We start from the raw sequence: 8,503 nt of genomic DNA on the forward strand, positions 1-8,503 counted from the left end.
TGAGCACTCCACAGACACGTGTACCCTTAACGTAGTTCTCGGGGATATTCAGCGTGACACAGTGTGACAAGGCTGGCCCTTTTGAATTACAGGCACAACAGAAACAGGAACTAAGAGTGAGATAAAGTTGCAGTGGAAGAGTACAGCAAGGTTCGCCACCATCCCCTCGTGGAGCGTTAGGTGTTTTTGCTCAATAAACACTCACAACGCCCGGTCTGGGAATCGAAACCACGATCCTATGACCGCGAGTCCGCTGCCTTAACCACTGGGCCATTGCGCCTCCCACCACCACGACCTTATAAAACTGACACTTGCGTGAGCCTCTATGCGGTCGCTTGATCTGCTAAAACTAGCAGATAAATGTCACCGGGTGCAGCCCTTCACTTTGCGGCCCCGTCCCCGGGTCCCAAGCCAATACAGGCTTGTGCATCAGGCCCAAAAGTGCCGTCCTCATAATAGTGCCATGCGGAGCGGGCTGCACCCTTCCTAACTCTGCCACTGTTCAAGACCTGATAGTTAATGGTGAAATGAATTTGCTTATTGGTTACTAATCATATTCTTTTACTTGTTTCAGTTATTTGACTACGGCCATGCTGGAGCACCGCACTGAAGGATTTAGTCGAACACATTGACCACCAAGACTTATTTCTTAAGCCGAGCACTTATTCTATCGGCACCTTTTGCCGAACCGCTAAGTTACAAAGACGTAAACATACGAACACCGGTTATGAAGTGGTGATGGCAGGTGGGGATACAAAAAAGACACCCCCACCCCCACACACACAGAAGGCTATAACAGAAGACTCTCGCCACAGTTGCCACGCAGTGGGGACTGAACCCGGAACCATGTGGTTGGGAAGCAAGGTACTTATCACACAACCACGCCTCACGCCTGCGCCTATATATATATATATATATATATATACATACACTTACATGCATACATACATGTGTGTGCATATTCTGTGCCTATGTTTTTGCATGCGTGTGTGTGCGCGCGTGCGCGCGCGCGTGCGCGCGCGCGTGCGTGAATGACACGAAGAAGAATGGAGGACTATGTATTTTCTTTCTTCATAATTTGTAATCCATAATTCGCTCACGCGCAACTCTGATGAGCTGGCGTTATGTAATACAATGACGTGTTAATTCTGCACTGAATTCGATCCATAATTAATCAACAACACTATTACATAGAGCTGGAAAATCAACACTAGTTCACTCTCGTCAAAGCGACCACAATGCCAAGACATGCGCGCGTGTGTGCGTTCGAAATGGATTTTCAATTTGCATTCACTTTCAAATATATCGTTTCTGTAAGAAATGCTTTCGCTTCTTACAATGCAAACACAATAGCTTAACAAATGAGGCTGTTCTGTAATTAAACCTAGAAATCTGTAACAACGACAATAAGTGACTTTTCAGCAGTTACGCATTTGCTTCGCTTACTCAAGAGTATTTTGGAATTTTCCCGAATTGCTTTGCTTTTATTATCAGTTTCATATAAATTTGTATCCAACGCTAAAAACATGTCCAAAGTTAGCCAAAAATAAAAAGCGTGTATTAAGATACAGCTGATCTCATTGGGGACATGCTAATATTCTTATCTATGTTTCTATAAAGAAAAAACAATGCTGTGAACGTCCATCTAGACCAGTGGTTCCCAAACTATGAGTCGCGACCCACTGATGGGTGGCGAACGGAATCCTAGTGGGTCGCAAAAAGTTATAAAATTACGCATTAGCTTTGATTAACTGCTGTCTATCGAGATAGTTCAAGACTCATGTTTTCAATACCAGACTGGTTGTTTTATCAAGCAGTAGGCATTTTTTCACGAACTTAACAAATCAGAGGTGGTCATTTTCTCAAGTTATTTATTCGTACGTAATCGTAAAAAGGAAATGTCGCGCTATTTGAGAAGTTGTGCGAAGAGATGGGAAGCGATCATAAATCCTTTCTTTTGTACACAGAAATACGATGGCTCTCGAAGGGAAAAGTGCTAACAAGACTTGCAGAACTCCGTGAAGAAGTAACTATATTTCTGGAAGGTAAAAGCGATTTTGCGAAATATTTGCGCGACAAAGAATTCGTTCTGAGGTTTACGTATTTGGCAGATATTTTTTCGAAATTAAACGAACTGAATTTGTACTTACAAGGAACAGAAGGTATCAGTATATTCACAATTCATGAGAAAATTCGAGGTTTTATGAAAAAAACTTGTCCTCTGGAAAAATCGTATTAACAACCAAAATTATGACCGTTTTGAAACATTTGAAACCTTTGTAATGGAGAATGAAGCAAAAGTTGATGATGGTATAATCATTGAGATATCTGAACACTTGAATAAGCTAAAAGAAAGTTTTGAATTTTATTTTCATGAAGAGATGAATACTATGCAACAGAAAAGATGGATTATGAACCCCTTTTTCAACCTGACGTGACGACTGGAATATCAACAAAAGCCGATGAGGAACTTATCGATTTATCCCAAGACCCTTCCTTGAAAATGACCTTCAACACCCGAAAATTGGTACAGTTCTGGGCGTCTCTTCAAACCCTGTACCCAATCATTTCCACCGAAGCATTAAAAGTACTTCTCCCTTTCGCGTCGTCTTATAATTGTGAAGCTGGATTTTCAGCAGTGGTTGGGATTAAAAGAAGCAAATTTCGAAATAAACTGCAGCTCTCAAATTCTTTACGGCTGAAACTATCACGCATTGAACATGATGTTAATTCTATTAATGAACGTAGCACGACACAGGCTCATCCTTCTCACAGGCCTCAATGAAAATGTAATCTGAAATAAATTTGTTTCTTTCATTAATGTTTTTACCCAGTAGATTTAAGTGGGTCGCCACAAACTGGTGTCATAAATAGTGGGTCGCGTCTCTAAAAAGTTTGGGAACCACTGATCTAGACTAAATGAACACTCCCTATATTTTGAGGAAGTATTTATTATGATTACCAAAGCGATGACTTTAGGTGGGACTTCTATTCCGATGTTTAACTTTAATTTCCGCACTCGTGTGTAGTGAAATCATTTCCTATCCGCAACGTTTTTTTCTTAAACTTATCTTTTGATTTTTCTGATAAACAAATATTTTTTTTTCTCTCAGATCAGTGAAAGTAATCTGCGTGGAGATTCCCAGCAGGGTAGATGTGGCCTGCGAGGAGGCATATGTTGTGCAGACCTTATCTAGGTCCTCCTGACTCATAGCATAGAAAATAGATAAATAAAAAAGTGGGGGTTAAAAAACAAAAAGGAAACGCAGGACCACTATTGCAGAACGCGCCCCTGAGGTGATTTCTGCCAACCATATTGCCAATTTTATGAAGAACTCTTTGGACGTCAAAGTACCACAACGTAAACATCACACATAGAGGGAACTACTACATGGTAACTAGCCTTACTAGAAATAACAACTAAACCTCACTTAAATCTAATCTTACCGTCTTAAAATAAAAAATACAATAACTAGAATATATAGTCTCTGATATATAAAAATTCGAGATAGTCATGGCTGGAACGCCTTTGATCTGCTCAATCGAAAATGACCTCAGGATAATTAATTTCATCATTGATAATAACAGCAACATAACAAGGCATTTGCTCGACTTATTAGAAATAACACCCAAATCTTTCTCAATTATTACCCTATCGTTTAAAAAAAAGAAGTACAATGCAGTTCCTGATGTATATAAAGACAGGGTGGCCATATCCAGAATACCTTGGCTTACAAGCTACGCTTTATGCGGGTAGAAATGAGACCGAACAACAGTGTCTTCTATATTAATATCTTAGGAAGAATAAAACGCAGAGTTCGTCTCTGCGGGATTTGAACTCGTAACAAAAAGGTTCGTGAATGCTGGTGGCATCCTATCCAATATTCTAATAATTCTACCAATTCATTGTTTAAAGAAAAGACACATATCATAGTTCCTTAAGTCTTAAGGTGGAGAGGAGACGTAAGTTACTTCAGAATTGGGTGACAGTAAGCAATAATTGAATATAACTGGTAATAGCGTTTGAATTAAAACGTCTTTCAAATGCACACACACACACACACACACACATATTTATACATGCATGCATACATACATACATACTGTAATATGCTCGGTCAAGGAATCGTGGTAAAATGCAGTTGGTTAGTCTCGTGCATAAACACGGCTCGTATAGAAAATATGAATGGATCGATAATTGATCAATAAAGTTTATAAATCAACACATCAAATACACCTCGTCCCATATCGTGATTAGACTGAAAATTCCAATAAGATGACGTACGCCTAGATAACTTCATTTCGAAAGCAAAAAACATTGCTAATTGTAAATAGAAAGAATGGTAGTCGAGTAATACAGCTGCTTCAAAAGTATATTGGGAGCATCTCATGGAAAATCACGGATTTCTCATAAGCGTCCGGTGCACTTTTTCTTCAGATACACGCGACTGTTCATTTGAAAGTAATCTGCCATAACGGAAAATGCAAAAGAAAGCTCGGCTTGCAGAAGAAAAGAGTGGGGGTTTTCTTTCTTTTTTTTTTATACCTTGTTTTAAAGTCCGGCTGAGGGGAAACTACCAGAATCTATGCTAGACTTAGACTACAGACTTGTTACGGTTGTCTCTACAGATTCTCTATAGAAATTATAGCCAGCACTGATTTTCTTACGACGTTTCGTGTCTGAGGCGTCCGATGTAAGCAACAGTAATAAGAAGAAAATCTGTAGAAACAACCTTAACAAGTCATGTAATCGCACTACTAACACAGCAGAACACGGTATTAACTTATAAAAACATTTAATATACTTTGTAGCATATTATGGTTGCATAACGAAATACCGTGTCCCTACAAGTAATTAGACTACAGAGGCTGGGTCCTGTGACTAAACATGCAGACCACTGGTGTAGGGTGGTAATAACTAGCCCGCGTATAATGGCCCTAGGTTACACCAAATGGGTATATATTGACTTTATCGGTATACACATCGTTACTGTAGTCTGCATACTGATCAAAAATGTCTATACTAACTGATAGTGAAAAGATTCTATATGACGACTATCCTCGGTCGAGTTGAAGACGGAACGAAGGTGATTGGATAGAAAATTAAAATAATAAAGGTTTTCCGGTTTGTGGTTTGGGTGGAAGGAAACGTTCTTCTGTTCTAATGTAACATCTAAAATATCAGCTGTTTCAAGATCATTACTAAATGTGACTCTCTGACCTATATTCTTAAAAAGTTTTGTAATTGTTTTCCTAAACCTTTCAATCTTAATATTACTACATCCATGGACATAGAGAAGAGAGTGTCATCTCTATGAAGACAGCCTAAGAATTGGGGAAAATCGTGAAGTAAGCAATGTAAAATGTATACACCGGTGAGGTGTTTAACGTGGGCAGAGTCGATAGATCCCATAGGAATGTCGAAGTCATTTTGAGTGTCCTTTCTAGTCCATAGCTCCCCATCAAACTTGATAACAATGCGACGGGCTGTGAGAATAGTATCTATCTCTTTTCAAGTAAGATCAAAGTTTTTTCATTTCAAATAGAAGTAATCTGTTTAGTAAAACACTACAATAATAGTGTTTGCGCGTACGCATGTTTGTGTGTGTGTTTATATATATATATACTTTGTTCGTTGTAGTATATGTATATATATACACTAACTTTGTTCATTGTTAATTTTTTAAAATTGAAGGCGTAAACGGCTGAGAAACACTGATATATATATATATATTCATCGATACAAAGGGAGATCTTCTATGCGCTTGCTCAAATAGTAACCAAAATCTCGCTCAAACCTCCACTACTGTCATAGAAAAAGAGCGGTTGTAGTTTGTTGTCTGTTGATTTTTGCTATCTCGTCAATATGAAACTCCGCACTACATCTAACCTATTAACTATCCACAAATACATTGCTTAAATAGTTTAGCGGTGTAACTTAAATAGTTTAGCGGTTTAACACAATCGGATAAACCAGTTTACCATTCTGAGTCACAACGTATACAAGAAGTAAAATGCTTTCGATCAGGAAATATTTCACCTTACTACATGTACTGCGTTCTCTGATTTCGTTTGTGTAAATTCAAACAAATAAGGCGCAATGGCCCATTGGTTAGGGCAGCGGACTCGTGATTGGAGGATCGCGGTTTCGATTCTCAGACCGGGCGCTGTGTGTTTATTGAGCGAAAACACCTAAAGCTCCATGAGGTTCCGGCAGGGGATGGTGGCGACCCCTGTTGTACTCTTTCGCCCCAACTTTCTCTCACTCTTTCTTCCTGTTTCCTGAGTAACGCTGCGATGGACTGGCGTCCCGTCCAGCTAGGGGGGAAACACATACGCCATAGAAACCGGGCTCATAAGCTTGGCTAGGCTTTAAAAGGGCGAGAAAAAAGAAAAAATAATTCAAATAAATAAACTAATACACGCACACACTCACACACACACACACACACAAGTGTGTGTGTGTGTGTGTGTTAGAAAGTCCCTATACTGCAAGGTGCAAAGAAATAAGTGACAACAAAAACGAAGCAATAAAAATGGTTTACTTTTACCTAATATTTCGGCTTTAAAATATCCTTAACAAGGGAAATAAAATGGAGAATAAGCCTAGCACTGATTTGCACAAATATGCGCGCCGACTGTTCTTTTAAAATGTGTGTGTGTGTGTGTGTGTGTGTGTATGAGCGAATATATGGGCGCGTGCGTGTTTGGAACTGAATCTGAAGCTATGCAGTTGCAAACTAATTTCTTAACCACAGACATCTACACACTATACACCCACGCGCACGCACACATACACGGCACACATACACAGAGAAAGATAGACAAACAGATATATCAATCTTTTGTCGGACGAACGAAATATTTTTATCTAGAAATTTTAGTAAATCTTTGGAAGCTAAACATTGTTCTACAAATTCTCTAGCGATGTTTCGCGTCACTTTCGTTGATTTCCACCAAATATTAATATATCCACTTGTAGCATTTGTAAGATGAGATAAGAGAGAAGTCGATGAATAATATTATTTATTAATTTTCTCGGTAAAAAGAAGCGATACAATTCTGTTCAATATTAATCTAAATCAATATCTTATTAGTGATGGCTTACAAAGATTGAAAAAAAAAAACAGACAAACGGATAATGCAGGAATTATGTCAACATTAAGCATTTGTTGAATTATATATACATTACAGGATAGATATCACTTTGGTACTTTATATATTGCAACGAAAGTCGGTCTTTTGACGAGAGCTTGGCTCTTATAAAATATATCCTGAATAATTGCGAGTCGATCAATAAGCTTCTACGTGATTACTCGTCATACTTAGATATTGCAGCCTAATGTATATATTTGTGCGTACATATATATATATATATATATATATATATATATATATATAAAGGGTAGCAAAACTATATTTTGTTATACTACCAGTGGCCTAGCATGTAAAAAAGTCAATAGACAACATATTCCATATAAAGTATAAGAGAAATTACCCACAACAGGTAACTTCTACACGCGAGAAGGAAGTCAAAAACGACCGAAAACCACAAAGTAAAACATTTCAAAGGAGAGAGAAAATAAAAACTTTTACCTTATTTCTTATGGTTAGACCTACAGGTTTCTGATTTTTTAGTAAGTAAAGTAATTTACTAGGCAAATCGTCTTCAGTAACCAACCGTCAAGGAATTATTGTCTATTTACAAGACAGGACGCCATAAGAACATGTCTTCCCGAATATACATTCTACCTTTCCCATAATCCACTGCGCAGACGCAGTTTCCGTCGGCAGAGAATGAAAAAAATGCCGAAACGAACTTTGAAATGCTAATATTAAATACTTGAGTATATATATAAATAAAAAGGGTAGCAAAACTATATTTTATTTATATATATACTCAAGTATTTAATATTAGCATTTCAAAGTTCGTTTCGGCATTTTTTCATTCTCTGCCGACGGAAACTGCGTCTGCGCAGTGGATTATGGGAAAAGTAGAATGTATATTCGGGAAGACACGTTCTTATGGCGTCCTGCCTTGTAAATATACGTTAATTCCTTGACGATTGGTTATTGAAGACGATTTGCCTAGTAAATTACTTTACTTACTAAAAAATCAGAAACCTATAGGTCTAACCATAAGAAATAAGGTAAAAGTTTTTATTTTCTCTCTCCTTTGAAATGTTTTACTTTGTGATTCTCTGTCGTTTTTGACTGCCTTCTAGCATGTAGAAGTTACCTGTTATAGGTAATTTCTCTCGTGCTTTATATGGTATATATATATATATATATATATTCGCCATGATAGATCGCTAGCCACTACAGATTTTTTATTTTCTCTCCTTGTTTCTTTCAGTGTTCCTTTCTGTGGAAGAGCGTAGGCTCAAAACGTTAAAGACTTTTTCACTTCCCGTGCGTTAAACTAATACATCTGTTGGTTGTCTAAACCACCTGTCTTCCTCTTTTGTTTTTTTTCTTTTTGTGTCTAAATTCTCCATATATA

The 8,503-nt window shown here is 37.8% G+C and overlaps 1 long non-coding RNA gene across 1 annotated transcript in view; it reads right to left on the bottom strand.

The window, feature by feature from the left end:
* LOC128249545 (uncharacterized) overlaps positions 1–7,755 on the bottom strand; it is a 151,666-nt gene extending 143,911 nt beyond the window's left edge. Inside the window, exon 1 of the long non-coding RNA XR_008265665.1 lies at positions 7,597–7,755. This is a non-coding gene — a long non-coding RNA (uncharacterized LOC128249545). The remainder of the gene's footprint in view (positions 1–7,596) is intronic.
* Positions 7,756–8,503: the final 748 nt, after the last annotated feature.

Source organism: Octopus bimaculoides, chromosome 15 (genome assembly GCF_001194135.2).
Source record: "Octopus bimaculoides isolate UCB-OBI-ISO-001 chromosome 15, ASM119413v2, whole genome shotgun sequence".
Taxonomy (NCBI): domain Eukaryota; kingdom Metazoa; phylum Mollusca; class Cephalopoda; order Octopoda; family Octopodidae; genus Octopus; species Octopus bimaculoides.